The sequence below is a fragment of the Poromitra crassiceps genome, assembly GCF_964638095.1.
Source record: "Poromitra crassiceps genome assembly, chromosome: 6".
NCBI lineage: Eukaryota > Metazoa > Chordata > Actinopteri > Beryciformes > Melamphaidae > Poromitra > Poromitra crassiceps.
In genome coordinates this window covers 1,996,420-2,016,419 of record NC_139627.1, presented here as the reverse complement: position 1 = coordinate 2,016,419, position 20,000 = coordinate 1,996,420, and the positions used below count along the sequence as shown (strand labels likewise).

Below are 20,000 nucleotides of genomic sequence, written 5' to 3'. Positions count from 1 at the left end.
CTCCCCACCCCAGAATTGAGCGTGCGAGGCATGCAAAAATTCTAGTTATCTTACGTGAGGTTCAGTTAGCTTTGCACAGAAACAGCCGGTAGAAATACTTTTCACTTTTATGCTTGATTACATTTCAGTTTACTTGAGTAAACCGGTTGAATCACTACCTCTTTTACCAGTCTTTAATTTGTGTCTTTAATGTGTGTACTTTTAATCCAATCCTTTAATCCAATTCCTTTGAGCTTCATTTCTTTTTCATATCAGATTGATTTCCGATGAAGAATGACGGAGTTACTTTCACTGGTTTTGTGATGCCTGAACTCTGTTTCATTCTGTGGTTACGCTAACGTCTGGGATGGGCTAAAACCAAAGATTTTAAGCTGTAGAAAAACCTCACATATGTTTTCATGAAGAGGTGAAGTGGTTGTGCACAAATTAATGTGCCTCTTGAGTGTCTCAATGATAACTGTAAGAAAGATACACATGTATGTCAAAGATTTGTGGTCATTTTTGTCATCATGCAAGTCCAAAATGCTATTCAATAATTGAAAAGTGAAACAGATCACACCAATGCTTCTCTACTGTGAAAGGAAGTCATGAGTACTCGAATATCAGAGATGTGATGAACTTAAAAAGTAAGAGATCATTTGGTGGTGATGGTTGTCCTCCATGTGATGAAAACATGACACAAAAGTGACTGAAGCAAGACTTTAGCTCGCTCTCTTTTCCTCTCATGATACTGAATCAGCCAGTGAGAAGAATGCGGGTCCTGTGTAGCTCAATGGCTAGATCCTCTCATGATACTGAATCAGCCAGTGAGAATGCGGGTCCTGTGTAGCTCAATGGCTAGAGGACAAGAGGGCTGTGATGCATTGCCCACTATGGCAACCTATATCAAAAATGTGAAGTCATGGTACTGTGTAGAGCCCGACCCATATATTCACAGATATTATCGGCCGATAACCGATATATAGGTATATATATATATATATTTATATATATTTTGTATTTTTTAAGTCATAGGCAACATGTTGTATATATTTGATCTTTTTTCTTAATTCAAGTTATATTTTATATTTGTTCTATTTGTGTTTTTGTATTTCTAGTCATTTATAATTATTAAATTCCCAGTTCAGTTTACTGTTTCATTGCATTGATGTCATTTTGGACAATAAAGTTGATTGATAAGCTGTAAAATATCCTGCCTACATTACATATCTCAAGTCATATCTTGGTTAAGTGTTTGATATTTGAGGGATCATTACAAAAACATTGTGTAATATGTGTATATTTAATATAAGAATATCGGCCGATATATCGATATCGGAATTGTTTTACTCCCTGATATCGGTATCGGCATCAGCCTGAAAAATCCAGTATCGGTTGGGCTCTAATACTGCTGCATTCAGTTTATTACACACACACACACACACACAAAACAGCCATCCAAGTTGCCAATCTGTTTTTATATTTTTACAATTATCCCATGTTTAAATCATCCGCAATCTTATTGTATTTGTAAGAGAGAAAAAAACATGAAAATAACAGACATTGTTATTACAAGTGTCTCTCCTCAGCCAACATACCAGTAAAACACCACAGCTCCCATCCCCAAACACTATGTCTGTATCAATGTTGCCATCTAGTGGCCACAGAGAGCACAGCACATCTAAAGCGACAGATGGTGTTCCACAGCTTTGTGTCTCCGTGCCTCAGAAGATCTCCGTCCCTCAGAAGAACATGCCTCCAACCTGAGGAGTGGTGATGATCTGCTGGATCTCTATTCACATGAAGGGAACACGGAGATGGAGCGGCAGCAGCTTTGAGTTGGGCTCATGAAGGTGACAACCAATCAATGGCAGTGATTTTGGAACAGTTGTATGAAACTGATTCTCTTTGTTTCATCTGGGTCAAAGTATTGATATGAGGCAAAAGTACAGACTCTCTATTTTAGTCGGAGTATATATACAGTATATTTAGTCTGAGTATATATACAGTTGATTTAGTCTGAGTGTATATACAGTTTATCCATGTTAAAACATTTTGAATCAGTGTGGTATATATGAACAGTCATCTCCTGCAGAGGAAACACCTGTGTGCCGTCTGCCGAAGGTGACTTCAGGAGATTGAAACTTTTAAGCAGCAATTTACACTTTCAATTGCGTTAGTTAGGATTCTATCAAATAGGCTAGTCTATATAAATCAAATCAAATCAAATATACCGGTATGCTAGGTGGGAGAAACGTAAATGAATATGATTATGGACACAAACAATGTTTAGTCGATTTACACCAAATTATTACAAAACCCATGGAATGAAGAGATGACGAGCTATGATCCTGTGGTCCAGAGAGATAGAGAGACAGAGTGAGACATACAGTAGAGAGAGAGAGAGAGAGAGGTTCACATGTTGTCACTTGTCACTTCTGGCCGAGTTGGGCGAGCTGCTTGGTGAACTGGGCGGCGTTGAAGAGTTCACTGCAGCCGTACAAAACCTTCTTCCCCTGTTTAGACTTAGCGTAGTCCACCAGGTTCTGGTACTCGATGTAGTTTCCCCCTCCCACCACAAACACGATGGCCTCCTGAAACGGGTTCTTGTTCCGGGGAATGGAGCTCTCGCTTCCGCGCAGCATCTTGGGGTCAAAGTAGCGAAAGTCGTCCGTCTCCGGGTGTGACTTGAGTTCCATCAGGTTGTCCAGGACGCGTGTGATGGGAAGGTGCAGCTGTTTGAGCACCAGGTTCTTCACTCCCTCCATGACAAACTGAGAGCCGCTGTTCATCACTCTGGAAAACAGCCCCATGGGTTTGACTGCGCTGTTGCCGTAGTTGTTGGCCGGGGTGGCGGCCATCTTGGCAAAGGCCTTCCACTGTTTGATGTAGTTGAGGGGTGAAAGGTCGCAGCCTGCGTCCAGCAGGGCCTTCTTATACTGCTCCAAGTCACCCTCTGGAGGAGCCTGCTGAGCGGTGATGTAATAGATGAGGAACAGTCGCAATTTGTCCTCTGGGGTTCCAGCGTCTGGGTCGCTGATGACATCCAGCAGAGATTTGTCTAAAGTTGACTTGCTCATCAGTTTCTCTTCGTACTCAAAGTAAACATCCAGTTTACGGCTCTTGATGTGGTCCAGAACTGCAGTAGCCACGTTGGTGTGGAGGTCAATCAGCCTCTTCTTCTCCAGAAGTTCAGGCAGGGAGCTGACGGCTGAGGTGAGTTTGGCCGTGTTGTCAGACAGCATGCTGATGGCTCCTTCGTCCTCTCCCTCCAAACCCATGATGCTCTTGAGCCGTTTGACCTCGTCCTCCTGCGCTCTGTAGGCGTCCAGCTCCACCTGGACGGCCTCGGCCACCTCTGGGAAGGGACTGCCCTTGTGTTTGGTCCAGAAGCTGTCTTGGCCGGTGAGGTCATACGTCTTCCTGCTCTTCTTCTTCGGTCGGGCTCCGGCAGGGGATGGCTCCGCCCCCAGCCCCTCCTCCATCACCACCCTGTTCAGGTGGAAATCCAGGACGTCGTGGATCAGCGCCTGATAGGTCCAGGTGTGGTGGAGGGGTGTGGCCAAGTCCAGGTTCCGATCTGCCAGAACAAACAGAGGCCGCTGGAAACTGAACTGTCCGGCGGCCATGTTGTCTCCGGTGAAGAGGCTGTTCCTGGCGTCCCGCAGGTTCTCGCGCAGCTTCTTATCCAGCTTCACAGCCACCATCTCTGCTGCGTTTCCTCTTGGACAGCGGATGATCGGCACGGCTCCCAGAGTGACGAAGAAACAGAAGAGGCTGTCCACGATGGTGTCCATGATGGCCTCCATGTCTGTGTCCAGGATGTCTGCCCTGTTAATAGCGTGGTAGGAGATGAGCTCCTTGTTCTGGTGACAGAGGATGAACATGTCGTCTTCCAGAGTGATGAAGTTCAGATACTGATCATACACCTTGGTGACCTGGCTCACAGCGTTAGCAGACAGCGCGGCGCTGGCGATGTCCTCCAGTCTACTCCTGCTGATGGCAGAGATGAAGTTCAGGTAGTACGACTCATACAGCTGGTTCCTCAGGTCCTGGCAGATCCTGTCGATGTTCTCCTCTGTCGGCATGACGAAGTAGACGGCCGGGACGTCCGGGATGGGCTCCCTGTCCGAGTGCAGCAGCAGATGCAGGGTAATGCCCATGTCTCTGAGCTCTTTGACGGCCAGCAGAGGAGAGATGATGTCCTGACCGACCCTGTCGTAGATCAGCACCTTCCATACTGGCTCGGTTGTTGTGTTCTTCAAAGGCGGAGCGTTGAAGTTCAGCATGCGCTTCAGAGCCGCTGTCTGCTTCTCTCGCACGGACGCCGCCATCTTTACTGTTGTTGGTGACTGGTGACGAGGCGCCTGATGACGTGGCCTCTCAAGCTTTGGTCTCGTCAGGCTACGTCGTGCGTCTTGACGTCACAGTGGGCGGGAGCGCGCACGCACGGCAGTGGAGGGGTGGACCGTGGTCGCCAACAAATGCAACATCATATAATTGCAGCGCCGCAGAGCCCGCAGAGCCAGCTGGCTACGCCTCTTGACACTCTTGACACGGTCTGGCTACGCCTCTTGACACGGTCTGGTATACACATCACCCTTCAAAATAAAATACTCGTTGCTTTCTATCTTCCACACAAAATAAAATACTCGTTATTTTTCTCTTGATTTAAAGAATTACAAGAACAATTATGCTTTCTATCTTCCACACTGAGCGTAGTTAGGCTCGTTTTCAACTCACCCAACACATTTTGTTTTTCATATGTATATTTTATGGATTTGGAAAATGTTTCTAAATCCTTTTTAAAGGTTGTAGACAGAGTAGAGTTTTGCTATACAGTATTTACATTTCTGTATAAAATATTTGGTCAAAATAATTACATTGTTCATTAAAAATTATTTTTTTTTACCTTCAATGAATATTCAAAATTTGACAGTTTCAAGTATAAATGGTGGTAGTGCATCAATGCTATATTTAATCCATAAATTCAAATTAGACCAAAAGCTAGTAGCTAATCCAGTGAAAAACATAAATTATCTGTTGTCTCTATCTCTGTATTACAAAAATGGCAAGAATTACAATCAATATTAAAATTATTCTCAGGAATAATCCCCTTGTTGGAGTGGATATTGCGTTATAAGAGTGGGGGGCACAGGACCCCCTGGTGCGCAAGGTCCTGGAGGTGGGGGGTCTCTGCCGGAGGTGTGGTACCCGGGCAAGGTGAGGGGCAGGGCGGGTAGTGGAGGGGGACCTGCCTGGGTCTCTGGTGCCCAGGAGAGGGGCTCCAGGCCTGGGTAGTGGATGGGTGGTGATAGGGGACCTGCCTGGGTCTGTGGTACCCGGGAGAGGGGCTCTTAGCCTGGGCAGAGGCAGTGTGGAGGTAGGGGGCTGGCCTGGGTGTCTGGTACCCGAGATAGGGGCTCTTAGCCTGGGCAGAGGCAGTGTGGAGGTAAGGGGACCTGCCTGGGTCTGTGGTACCCGAGATAGGGGCTCTTAGCCTGGGCAGAGGCAGTGTGGAGGTAAGGGGACCTGCCTGGGTCTATGGTACCCGAGATAGGGGCTCTTAGCCTGGGCAGAGGCAGTGTGGAGGTAAGGGGACCTGCCTGGGTCTATGGTACCCGAGATAGGGGCTCTTAGCCTGGGCAGAGGCAGTGTGGAGGTAAGGGGACCTGCCTGGGTCTGTGGTACCCGAGATAGGGGCTCTTAGCCTGGGCAGAGGCAGTGTGGAGGTAAGGGGACCTGCCTGGGTCTGTGGTACCCGAGATAGGGGCTCTTAGCCTGGGCAGAGGCAGTGTGGAGGTAAGGGGACCTGCCTGGGTCTATGGTACCCGAGATAGGGGCTCTTAGCCTGGGCAGAACTGACACACACGAACTCTTAATGCGTTGTTGGACCGTGTCAAGAGGCGTAGCCAGACCGTGCCAAGAGGCGTAGCCAGACCGTGTCAAGAGGCGTAGCCAGCTGGCTCTGCGGGTCTGCAGTTAGATGTATCTCAACAAATGTCTCAGCTCTACAGTTTGCCATCATCACCCGTGTTTGTAAGTGCTCGATTTGTATTTGAGTTTCGTTTATCGTTTTGCGCATTGTCTTTACCGAAGCTTTGACGTGTCTGTTCGCTGTGCCGCGTTACATGAAGCCTGTTAGAGAGTGTCGGTTTGATATTTCATCGTATGAGCAAAGTCCTCCGCTGTACAATGACACATTGTAACGGGACTGTCTGTCAACCTGTGTCCGTTACTTTGCTACATGACTGACAACAACACAGACTGGCCTTAAAACCACCAGTTCATTGTTTTTTTTAGAGTTACTTCAACATATTCTGCACAACGGCTCGCCACTAAACGAAACAGCACTCTGTTAAAAGTATGTCTGCGCTATAGTACTGTAGAGTTGAGTGACTTGTACTTTATGGTAGGCTATTTTTCATCGCCTATGCTTGCTAACCCATCATCCATCATCCTGCGGGGACGTTGAACATTTGCATAATAGAGATCTAGGATCACTAGGATAACAACGACAGACAGTAACGACTGCAAGGTGGGACTTGAATATCAACATGTGATGCAAATACTAAGATTGCCCTTTTTATGAGCTTGTTATGTAGGGTTAAGGGCTCTATTGCCAGTTCATCGTGAAATATTGCTTTTAAATAACTGTTACACTGTCTTGGCAGTTTCCTGCAACCTGCACAGGTGATCAGAAACCCATAGCAGAGGTGATTTATGTCTGGCTAATGCAACATGACTATAGGCTAGAGACATGTCATGTCCTGGCCTGGGAGGGAGGCTCATCCAGACCAGCACACCTGACACCTTGTGTTGCTCTGCTGGAAAGGAGATTTTTTTATGCAGCCCTATTATTTTCTATTATTTTCAGTGTCTGGGAGACACACAGACAGGCAGGCAGACAGACACACAGACAGACACACACACAGACAGGCAGGCAGGCAGACAGACACACAGGCAGGCAGACAGACAGACAGACAGACACACAGGCAGGCAAACAGACAGACAGACAGACAGACACACAGGCAGGCAGACAGACAGACAGACAGACAGACAGACAGACACACAGACAGACAGGCAGACAGACAGGCAGACAGACAGGCAGACAGACAGACAGACACACAGACAGACAGACAGACAGGCAGACAGACAGGCAGACAGACAGACACACAGACAGACAGACAGACAGGCAGACAGACAGGCAGACAGACAGACAGACAGACAGACAGGCAGACAGACAGACAGACAGACAGACAGACAGGCAGACAGACAGACAGACAGACAGACAGGCAGACAGACAGACAGACAGGCAGACAGACAGACAGACACACAGACAGGCAGACAGACAGGCAGACAGACAGACAGACAGGCAGACAGACAGACAGACAGACAGACAGGCAGACAGACAGGCAGGGAGGCGCAGAGAGTACAGTGTGCCAAGGAAGCATTTAGAGGATGAGAATTTCAGTGTCTCCTTCTCTGTTCTTTGTTGAAGACCTGTGGGCCGGATGCAGCTGGTCTTCCTCCTGTCTGCAAGCAAGAAAAGACACTCCAGCATCTTATGGACTGAAGGTTTGTTTTGATCCACGTCACCCTACTCGTCACCCTACTCGTCCATGTTGATAACTAGCTCCCCTATAGAGCTGCAACCATTAGTCCATTCATTGATTTGTCAATCGACAGAAAATGAATCGCCAACTTCTTTTAAATAATCGATTGTTTAGTCTAATTTTTAAGAAGAAAAATCTCTGGTTCCAGCTTCTTAATGGCCAGCTTCTCGTTCCTTTAGTCTTCTATGACAGTAAACTGATTCTCTTTGGGTTGTGGAATGTTTGAGGAGGTCATCTTGGACTTTGGGGGAAAAAGTGATCCACATTTTTCAGCATTTTGTGACAGCTAATTGATTAGTCGAGAAAATAATGGACAGGTTAATCGATAATGAAAAGAATCGTTAGTTCCAGCCTTAATTATCCCCCTCCCTTGCCTCGTACCTGTTTTTATAACCTTGTGTTTGTTGTCACTGCACCGCATGTAAATATACACTGACACACACATGGAGGGTTTGGGATATGATAGCTGTTAGCTACTGTATGCCACTATCTGTTAAGCACTATCTGGTAAGTGGCTGAGAGCTTGGCTGCCCCTTCAGGGCACTGCGTGCAGACACAGCCATTCATGTCTCACTCAGACGGTCAGACCACCGTGATGACGTCAGCACCCTCCTCCTCCTCCTCCTCCTCCTCCTCCTCCTCCTCCTCCTCCTCCTCCTCCTCCTCCTCCTCCTCCCCCGCACCCTCTCCGCTGCACTCACGTTGTGCCTGCCCAGTTGGGTGCTGAGCTTATTAGAATTGAGAATCTAATGTGTCTGTAGGTGTGTGTGTGTGTGTGTGTGTGTGTGTGTGTGTGTGTGTGTGTGTGTGTGTGTGTGTGTGTGTGTGTGTGTGTGTGTGTGTGTGTGTGTGTGTGTGTGTGTGTGTGTGTGTGTGTGTGTGTGTGTGTGTTGCTAGTTGCTACTTGCTCACAAAATAGAATTCAGTATTTTCTCGAGATGGAGTTGCTCGTCCTCTGATCTGATCTGTGCTCAGCCTGATGGAGCAGTTGAGGATGTGGTGAAGATATATGTATGCAGCAGGGCTGATCCCGGATCAGTGCTGCTCGCAGTGGCTGTCAGAGAGGCTGATGAATTGGCCGTGAGGCAGTGTGTGTGTATAGCCTGTCTCTTATTCACCTTATGCAGAATGAGACCGTCTGGCTTGAGAGACTAACAGGAAGTGTAAATACAATCGGAACTTCTGACTGTATTTGCACTTCCTGTGACTCATGAACCTAGTCTGACTCATAATGTGAGTCAAACTAGGTGTGACCAGGTGAGTCAGACTAGTTTGAGCAGGTAAAACAGCCGGTGTTTTGAACAGGAAATCGTGATAGGTCAATTGGGCGGTTTGCTTTAGATACAGGATTCTAATGTGTGATGCTTAGTTAGACCAGTGATTCTCAAAGTGGTTGTGGAGGGGGTTCCAGGGGGTAATAATGAATACAAAATTAAAATAATTTTCACTATAATGCCATCCTCAATACACAATGACATTCGTATTAGGGGTGTCAAAAATAATCGATTATAAGATGCATCGCGATGCGGACCTGCACGATTCTGCATCGATTCACAAATGTCAAAAATCGATTATTAAAAAAAAAAAATATATATATATATATATATATATATAATCAAATAAAATATAATGGAAGTACATGCAGTTGTTTATTTTAATTATGGATCATAATACAATGCAATTCTAAATGCACTTTTATTTTAAAAGTAGCCACACAGTGAGAAAAAAGAAAGTGAGAAAAAAAATCATGTATTCGGGAAAAAAAGTGATGCATCGATTTAAGATGCATCGAGATGCATCGAGATGCATCGATAATCGTTATCGAATCGAATCGTAGCCCTCTGAATCGTAATCGAATCGAATCGCGAGGCCAGTGAAGATTCACAGCCCTAATTCGTATGTATGACCATTTTGGTAATGGGTTTCATACACTTTCTGTCATAATAAAACATCTAAAAGCAAAACATTTGATCATATGGGGGAGCCTGGGACAAACATCTTCTCAAATGGGGGTCCATGGGGAGCACTGAGTTAGACAATACATTCAGATACAGACTCCTGTTGTAATGAGTTGAATTGTTTTGATAGGAAGGGGAGAGAGAGAGGATTTATGTGTTTACCGGTTGGTCTAGTCTTTTTTAAATGAATGATGGCAGATAAAGTGTTTGATCTTGTGCCGTATGACTAATATATATCTTGTTTACAGCAGAGCAGTTGTGTCAAATTGTCCGGGCACCATTGCATTGGTCTCACGAAAGGTTATTGTCTAGTTAGTATTTGGCTCAGTTTGATTGGATGATCCCTCTCCAGGTCAGTGCAGTCTAAACAGCCGTGCCATCCTCGCCCAGACGGCCATTTGGCTCAGCGCTCTCCAGCCAAAGGTCAAAGGTCCAGCTGCAGACCAGGAAGTGCTGTGTTTCAGAGAGGAAACATTCATTTCCCTCTCTCTCCTGCTCTGTCTCTCTGTCTCTCTCCTTCTGTGTGTGTGTGTGTGTGTCTCTCTCTCCTGCTCTGTCTCTCTCCCTCTGTGTCTGTGTGTGTCTCTCTCTCCCTCTCTGTGTGTCTCTCTCCCTCTGTGTGTGTGTGTGTGTGTCTCTCTCTCCTGCTCTGTCTCTCTGTCTCTCTCCCTCTGTGTGTGTGTGTGTGTCTCTCTCTCCCTCTCTGTGTGTCTCTCTCCCTCTGTGTGTGTGTGTCTCTCTCTCCCTCTCTGTGTGTCTCTCTCCCTCTCTGTGTGTCTCTCTCCCTCTGTGTGTGTGTGTGTGTGTGTGTGTCTCTCTCCCTCTCTGTGTGTCTCTCTCCCTCTGTGTGTGTGTGTCCCTCTCTCCCTCTCTGTGTGTCTCTCTCCCTCTGTGTGTGTGTGTGTGTGTGTGTGTCCCTCTCTCCCTCTCTGTGTCTGTGTGTGTGTGTGTGTGTGTGTGTCTCTCTCTCTCCCTCTCTGTAGCCCTTTTCCCACATGCGCTTTGTACCGCAAAATGACCGGAACGTGGTCTAATGCCTGCATGTGAGAAAGTCGTCGTGCCGGTATAAGCGCGACCCCGTCATCGCGGAGATTTCACCAGTTTCGAGCCAGTCAGAAGAGCGGTATGCGCGATAGCGGACTCAAGTAGAGAACGGGTCCAGTCATTTCCCGCGACACTCTCATGGGCGAGGTGTACACACGTTGCTTAATGTTCCAGCGGGCATAATCTAATCATTCGCGCACATTAAAGCAAACTGGCGAAATGATCTTGTGATAATAAGAGCAGTAGCCTATGTCAGCTTCATGTGTGGGTGTGCTGATTTTCCCCTCTCTCCTCTCTGCTGCCTGCTCGTCCTCCTCCTTCAGTGACAGCCCGACAGGGACACAGACGAAGCAAATGCACTTTGCTTACGTTGCCGACAGCGAAGGCAAGCCCGGACACATCAAACGAAGCCAGTCTGTAAAAAGTGCTTCAACGCGACACAGGTGAACGGATAAACAAGCAAACTTATTTCACCATCAAGAGTTTTGCCGACACGTCACTCCCCACCCGCTCTGCAGTGCCGCCCCGCCCCCCAACATACAGGCAATTTAGCTGGTAGATTCCCATATGCGAGAGCCCAGGTGTGAAGGGAAATGTCCGATATTGACTTACAGGTAATTTTCCGGTACGCATGTGGGAAAACGGCTTGTGTGTCTCTCTCCATCTGTGTGTGTGTGTGTGTGTGTGTCTCTCTCTCCCTCTCTGTGTGTCTCTCTCCCTCTGTGTGTGTGTGTGTGTGTCCCTCTCTCCCTCTCTGTGTGTCTCTCTCCCTCTCTATCTCTAGCCGCTTTCACAACGACCTTGAAAGCCGGAAAATGCACGGAAAATGGGATCCGCGCCTCCGATGTGAAAGTTGTGGGGGCGGGTTGGTGGGTAATTGTTGTACGCCTTTTGTTCCGCCAGTGGACCTAGTCACAGTGCCGGGTTACCAGGCAACCCGCCTCCACCTGAAAGCGTAGGAGCGGCAACACGGAACGGTGCGAATGGTCAGCTCATTCATAAAAAAAATGACAGGGGAAACCACCTCATGCAGCAAGAAAGGCATAAGTGAAAGTCAAAAAAAGTAGCCTATACAGTACAATCATGACTGCAGGGGTGCCAGGAGGAATGCTCCGTGCCTGTAAGTAGGTTAGGTTTTATGCTCAAACGATGTTGACATTAGTAGGTCAAATTAATGGATATAATAATAAGCTTCAGAGGACTATAGCTGTCTGTGGTGAGTTGGTCTGAGGATATTCCCTCTGGAAACCAGCTCCAGAACTGCAATCTGTCTAGCTAGCCAGTTGTGCGTTCCCTTACAAAAACTACTAACGTTATAGTAGTCATGTGCATTTATAGCCTATACTATTCCCCCGACGAACGTTATGCAGACTGCAGCTGTTTGATATGCGGGCGTCGTCTTTCAGAACGGACGCTAATTAGGCTACTTCATGGGAATAATTTGCTTTACAAAAAACTGGAACCAAAATATAAGAATTAGCCTTGTACCTAATAGGCTACATCAGGGGCACTCAATTAAAATTCATAGAGGTCCAGTTAGAGAAAATGTCCTCAAGCAAAGGTCCGGAACATTGTAACGTACAGTAGCTTGCGTTATGATTCAGTGCCATTGAACTTAGGCTACTTCAATTGCAGTAGCCTAATGACTGACTGTTAAATCAAAATAAACATCAACAATGTTTATTTTGATTTCATATTTAACTGGATTAATTATAAATAACTAGCCTACACTAATAATAAATACATGTTATTTTCTCATTTCAAGTAAAATAATGGCTGCATTTAAAAATAACATACAACAGAGTGCTTTGGGAAAATGCGCATCTTAAAAGTGTTTTAATTTGAGAAAGAAAATCTTCTTTTCTTCCCTTAACTCCACCTTTTCTCTTGAGAGAAGTGAGCTCCCTATCTATCTATCTATCTATCTATCTATCTGTCTCAGTGTCTGTCTCTATCTATCTATCTGCCTGTCTGTCTGTCTGTCTGTCTGTCTGTCTGTCTGTCTGTCTGTCTGTCTGTCTGTCGATCGTTCGCAATACAAACGTCACATGCCGTTGGGCAGTGAATGTGTGAGTGTGCCCTCAGTCTGGATTTGAGTGTGTTTGCTCGTGTGGCGCTTTCACAGACAGGTTAGGATCGCATCGCACTTCACATGAGACATACTGCCTGGTTTTGAACTGCCCGTGAGAACAATGAATGAACATCTAAGAGTCTGCCTGCTCCGGATTAAAACAAAATCTTTGTTTTTGCGGTCTACTCGTTTCTTTTGAGCACGCCATGTGAATTGACTTATATCTCTCTCATATCTCCGTGTCACTGACAATCTCTCGCCTGCAGCACTGGAACCGACTGGAACAGGCAGAATCGAATCGGATATTTGATTGGCTGAGTAGCATCACGTGTGATGATTTACAGTGCATGCATTGGTCTATGCGCTTCCTGGCAGATTAAACCAGTACCGTAAAGGGTAGAAAAGCATGTGCCGGTTAAAAAAGAAAAGCTTGGTGAAATGTAACAATTCTCAATGATTTGTAGGTTATAGGGCTCGGTCCGGATAGGATGGCGTCTGGGTCCGGATGCGGACCGGAGTCCGGACTTTGGGGATCGCTGGGCTACATGATGGTGCATCTGTGATCCATAAAGTCGATCAGATGAATATTGAAAGCCTTGTTACCATACTGCATGTGGACAACACTTTCGTGTTTTATCACTTTGATCATTAACGACCGCAGCTCGTTGGCTGGCATACATCGGCGATGTTTGGTTGTTGAATGAATTCGTTCATCATACAGTAGCCTAGGCTACACTAACCTATGAAAATATTCATTTGGGCTACTAGGAGGAGCTGGGTGGAAATGCCTCCGCTCGCCTTTCAATCTGGGAGTGGTGGCTGTCACCTGAAAGCACACCCCAGGACGGGAATGTGGCGGTGCTGCTTGGCTGTGTGTGAAAGCAATTTCTGTGGCGCGGCTGCCGGCTTTGTGGGCCTTCTGAACTGCAATTTTGCGCGATCTGTGTGTGAAAGCGGCTTCTGTGTGTCTCTCTCCCTCTCTATCTCTGTGTGTGTCTCTCTCCCTCTCTGTGTGTCTCTCCCTCTCTATCTCTGTGTGTGTCTCTCTCCCTCTCTGTGTGTCTCTCCCTCTCTATCTCTGTGTGTGTCTCTCTCCCTCTCGGTGTGTCTCTCCCTCTCTATCTCTGTGTGTGTCTCTCTCCCTCTCTGTGTGTCTCTCTCCCTCTCTATCTCTGTGTGTGTCTCTCTCCCTCTCTGTGTGTCTCTCCCTCTCTATCTCTGTGTGTGTCTCTCTCCCTCTCTGTTTGTCTCTCCCTCTCTATCTCTGTGTGTGTCTCTCTCCCTCTCGGTGTGTCTCTCTCCGCCTCTCCCTCTCTATCTCTGTGTGTGTCTCTCCCTCTCTATCTCTGTGTGTGTCTCTCCCTCTCTATCTCTGTGTGTGTCTCTCTCCCTCTCTATCTCTGTGTGTGTCTCTCTCCCTCTCTATCTCTGTGTGTGTCTCTCTCCCTCTCTATCTCTGTGTGTGTGTCTCTCCCTCTCTATCTCTGTGTGTGTCTCTCCCTCTCTATCTCTGTGTGTGTCTCTCCCTCTCTATCTCTGTGTGTGTCTCTCCCTCTCTGTGTCTCTCTCCCTCTCTATCTCTGTGTGTGTCTCTCCCTCTCTGTGTCTCTCTCCCTCTCTATCTCTGTGTGTGTCTCTCCCTCTCTATCTCTGTGTGTGTCTCTCCCTCTCTATCTCTGTGTGTGTCTCTCTCCCTCTCTATCTCTGTGTGTGTCTCTCTCCCTCTCTATCTCTGTGTGTGTCTCTCCCTCTCTGTGTCTCTCTCCCTCTCTATCTCTGTGTGTGTCTCTCCCTCTCTATCTCTGTGTGTGTCTCTCCCTCTCTATCTCTGTGTGTGTCTCTCCCTCTCTATCTCTGTGTGTGTCTCTCCCTCTCTATCTCTGTGTGTGTCTCTCTCCCTCTCGGTGTGTCTCTCTCCCTCTCTATCTCTGTGTGTGTCTCTCTCCCTCTCGGTGTGTCTCTCTCTGCCTCTCCCTCTCTCATGCACACCTTCCTTGCTGTCCCAAAGGCCACAGGGCAGCAGAGGTGTCTTAGTGCGGCTAATTTTAGATGTCATGGCAGCACAGCCTGAACGCGTTCTTCAGCTCTTCTCCTTTGCAATCACAAGACATCTGTTTGCCACCGTCATAAGAAGATGATGAATGAGTATCATCTACTATGGCTGGACCATCTCCATTGTAGCTGTGGACAAGATGGGCTTTCTTCCCTCCCGGCAGATCTCTGACTTCCACAGCACAGACAGCACAACACAGCACAGACAGACAGCACAGACAGACAGACAGCACAGCACAGACAGCACAACACAGCACAGACAGCACAGACAACACAGCACAGACAGCACAGCACAGACAGACAGACAGCACAGCACAGCACAGACAACACAGCACAGACAGCACAGCACAGACAACACAGCACAGACAGCACAGCACAGACAACACAGCACAGACAACACAGCACAGACAGCACAGCACAGCACAGACAGACAGCACAGCACAGACAGCACAACACAGCACAGACAGCACAGACAACACAGCACAGACAGCACAGCACAGCACAGCACAGCACAACACAGCACAGACAGCACAGACAACACAGCACAGCACAGCACAGCACAACACAGCACAGACAGCACAGACAACACAGCACAGACAGCACAGCACAGCACAGACAGACAGACAGCACAGCACAGCACAGGATGAAGGTAAGATTCCTTCCTAAAGGCTGTGGTTTCTAGTGGCAACGAGCTGCCTGCGAAGTCGACTCAGACACTTTGAAGCTGCGGTCAATTCTCTTTCCCTCCAATCAGTTCAGCTTGTAGAAAGTGTTGTTCATTTTCTAACGCTAGACGACAATTCCCTCTGTTATTTTCCCTCTGTTATTTTCCCTCTGTTATTTCCTAATAGGTTTGGTGTGACAACCTTCTGATCGTTTTCCTTTCAACCTTTGAACCCTCGAGACAAAATGCCATTCATGAAATAATAATTGACTGTAGGGAGAAGATCTGCTTTTTAATGTAGCCAAGTTCATCGTTGGACACATTGTGTCATCTCTCATGACAGATTAGATTTGTAAATTAGCGAAAGTGATAAACCAAGTGGCAGAGTGGTTATGCTGTCAGTCAGCCAGTTCTCTTATACTATATATATCTATATTATAGATTATCCACATCAAATTCACTGACTCACTCTCTGACCCATGTGATCCTCTTTTTCTTTTTTTCAGATTTCCACCCATTTTTCTCCCCAATTGTACTTTTTCGACAATTTCGCTGCCATCGGCACGTCTCCAAGTCCAGGCTGACGTTAGAGCATGTTCCTGGCCTCATGTAGATGTTAGAGCATGTTCCTGGCCTCATGTAGACGTTAGAGCATGTTCCTGGCCTCATGTAGACGTTAGAGCATGTTCCTGGCCTCATGTAGATGTTAGAGCATGTTCCTGGCCTCATGTAGACGTTAGAGCATGTTCCTGGCCTCATGTAGACGTTAGAACATGTTCCTGGCCTCATGTAGACATTAGAGCATGTTCCTGGCCTCATGTAGACGTTAGACGTTAGAGCATGTTCCTGGCCTCATGTAGACGTTAGAGCATGTTCCTGGCCTCATGTAGACGTTAGAGCATGTTCCTGGCCTCATGTAGATGTTAGAGCATGTTCCTGGCCTCATGTAGACGTTAGAGCATGTTCCTGGCCTCATGTAGACGTTAGAGCATGTTCCTGGCCTCATGTAGACGTTAGAGCATGTTCCTGGCCTCATGTAGACGTTAGAACATGTTCCTGGCCTCATGTAGACATTAGAGCATGTTCCTGGCCTCATGTAGACGTTAGAGCATGTTCCTGGCCTCATGTAGACGTTAGAGCATGTTCCTGGCCTCATGTAGACGTTAGAGCATGTTCCTGGCCTCATGTAGACGTTAGAGCATGTTCCTGGCCTCATGTAGACGTTAGAGCATGTTCCTGGCCTCATGTAGACGTTAGAGCATGTTCCTGGCCTCATGTAGACGTTAGAGCATGTTCCTGGCCTCATGTAGACGTTAGAGCATGTTCCTGGCCTCATGTAGACGTTAGAGCATGTTCCTGGCCTCATGTAGACGTTAGAGCATGTTCCTGGCCTCATGTAGACGTTAGAGCATGTTCCTGGCCTCATGCTGACGTTAGAGCATCTTCCTGGCCTCATGTAGACGTTAGAGCATGTTCCTGGCCTCATGTAGACGTTAGAGCATGTTCCTGGCCTCATGTAGACGTTAGAGCATGTTCCTGGCCTCATGTAGACGTTAGAGCATGTTCCTGGCCTCATGTAGACGTTAGAGCATGTTCCTGGCCTCATGTAGACGTTAGAGCATGTTCCTGGCCTCATGCTGACGTTAGAGCATCTTCCTGGCCTCATGTAGACGTTAGAGCATGTTCCTGGCCTCATGTAGACGTTAGAGCATGTTCCTGGCCTCATGTAGACGTTAGAGCATGTTCCTGGCCTCATGTAGACGTTAGAGCATGTTCCTGGCCTCATGTAGATGTTAGAGCATGTTCCTGGCCTCATGTAGACGTTAGAGCATGTTCCTGGCCTCATGTAGACGTTAGAGCATGTTCCTGGCCTCATGTAGATGTTAGAGCATGTTCCTGGCCTCATGTAGACGTTAGAGCATGTTCCTGGCCTCATGTAGACGTTAGAGCATGTTCCTGGCCTCATGTAGACGTTAGAGCATGTTCCTGGCCTCATGTAGACGTTAGAGCATGTTCCTGGCCTCATGTAGACGTTAGACGTTAGAGCATGTTCCTGGCCTCATGTAGACGTTAGAGCATGTTCCTGGCCTCATGTAGACGTTAGAGCCTGTTCCTGGCCTCATGTAGACGTTAGAGCATGTTCCTGGCCTCATGTAGACGTTAGAGCATGTTCCTGGCCTCATGTAGATGTTAGAGCATGTTCCTGGCCTCATGTAGACGTTAGAGCATGTTCCTGGCCTCATGTAGACGTTAGAGCATGTTCCTGGCCTCATGTAGACGTTAGAGCATGTTCCTGGCCTCATGTAGACGTTAGAGCATGTTCCTGGCCTCATGTAGACGTTAGAGCATGTTCCTGGCCTCATGTAGACGTTAGAGCATGTTCCTGGCCTCATGTAGACGTTAGAGCATGTTCCTGGCCTCATGTAGACGTTAGAGCATGTTCCTGGCCTCATGTAGACGTTAGAGCATGTTCCTGGCCTCATGTAGACGTTAGAGCATGTTCCTGGCCTCATGTAGATGTTAGAGCATGTTCCTGGCCTCATGTAGGCATCGCTCTCTGCATGAACGCATTGTGAGAAGAAGCACCGCATAATTTCCGACAGTAGTTTTTACCGTGTTTGAATTGGTATCACAGACCTCTGGGTCCTTGGCTGGATATTGAGATTTGGAGGTCAGAAGGAATAGTATCCCCCTCAACCTGAATCTTCTCCCACAGCTTTTTGGTAGTGTTGGCCCACAACCCAAGTGTGTTGAGCCCAATAGTTGGCTCTCAGTAACAGCTTCAGGACCGCAGCTTGGAACGCGCTGTCCCCCCCTCTCCCCCTCGCTCCCGCTGGGCTGGAGTGGTGTCTGGTTGCCCCTCGCTCAGAGACCTGACTGAGGGGTTATTTAAATAGGCGACGATGGGGGGATTTATGTCCGATTGCATAAAGTTGTTCTCACCTGCTGGCAGCACAGTGGAGCAGACGCCCCCCTGGCCAAACACCCAGACGGGATGCTCGCTTTGACCCCAAGACCCATTCCCCACTCCTGTGTCTTTAACACACAATCTCTGCTAGGAGATGTCAGCTGGTGTGGAGGTGCTTTCCTGCCTGATGACATGATGCTAGCTGGTGTGGAGGTGCTTTCCTGCCTGATGACATGATGCTAGCTGGTGTGGAGGTGCTTTCCTGCCTGATGACATGATGCTAGCTGGTGTGGAGGTGCTTTCCTGCCTGATGACATGATGCTAGCTGGTGTGTAGGTGCTTTCCTGCCTGATGACATGATGCTAGCTGGTGTGTAGGTGCTTTCCTGCCTGATGACATGATGCTAGCTGGTGTGTAGGTGCTTTCCTGCCTGATGACATGATGCTAGCTGGTGTGTAGGTGCTTTCCTGCCTCATGACATGATGCTAGCTGGTGTGTAGGTGCTTTCCTGCCTGATGACATGATGCTAGCTGGTGTGTAGGTGCTTTCCTGCCTGATGACATGATGCTAGCTGGTGTGGAGGTGCTTTCCTGCCTGATGACATGATGCTAGCTGGTGGAATATGAGCCGTGTTGTGAGGTGGAGGCCTGGCTTCAGTAAACACCTATATCAGGTTAGTTGGTGAAGGCCGGGTTGCGGCTTGTTGTTTCATACAGACAAGCCCCCTCCCCTACGATAATGACTTGTCTTGTCTCTGAGACAATCCTATTAGCCAGGGAATGAGATGCCTATAGAGACAGTCGGCATGTGTGGGAACGCCCACAAAATGTTATACGGCCGGCGCGCGAGTGGGGTAAAACCATCCATATATCTCAAATGGGCTAACTCACCAAAGGAAGGTGCTGCGGCTCTAAACCTACAGGTTTGGGGATTCTAGAGCAGAACACAAGACGTCTGTTCAGATGTGCGTTTACTGCGGTGGTTAAATCCCCGATCGTGTCTGCCTGGGCTGGGCTAGCAGCTCAATTCTAACTTTGCTGAATGGATCGAACGGGGGATTTACCCCACCCTGACCACGCCCCCAGCCAGGCTGAGCCAGCTAACCCAGCGTCTATGACGAGACATCGCCTCAACCTATGTCGTCAGGCCACGGTAGGTCGGACGCTGAATAGAGAGCCAAAGTCAAGCCCATTTCCGGTTTAGGCATATGCACCAAGAGATTTCATCCGCCATTCTTTTTTCCATAGACATTTAGTCAAATGCTTGTAAAAAGTAGATTGACTTGGTCATACCAAGTGATCCGGCTATATTTAGAGTCACGAGAGACCATATGGACTGCGTTTATATGGTGAATGGACTGCATTGATATAGCACTTTTATATAAAGTGCTTTACAATGTGCCTACATTCACCCATTCACACACCGAAGGCAGCCAGCTGCCACGCAGGGTGCTGGCACAGCCATCGGGAGCAATTCGGGGTTCAGTGTCTTGCCCAAGGACACTTTGACATGCGGACTGGAGGAGCCGGGGATCGAACCATCAACCTTCTGATTGGTGGACGACCTGCTCTACCTCCTGAGCCACAGCCGCCCCGTATAACATATAAATCGGACCAAAAAAACATTAAAAACAATTATTTTTAGACGCTTTGTTTTTACGTTTTGGTCAAAGTGCAATGTTCTACTGTATGGTCTCTTGTGATTACAA

At 47.6% G+C, this 20,000-nt stretch overlaps 1 pseudogene across 1 annotated transcript; it reads right to left on the bottom strand.

The window, feature by feature from the left end:
• Positions 1 to 1,436: 1,436 nt before the first annotated feature.
• On the bottom strand, positions 1,437 to 4,313 carry LOC310778076 (sec1 family domain-containing protein 1 pseudogene; annotated as a pseudogene). Its single transcript has one exon. The product of its transcript is annotated as a sec1 family domain-containing protein 1 pseudogene (transcript).
• Positions 4,314 to 20,000: the final 15,687 nt, after the last annotated feature.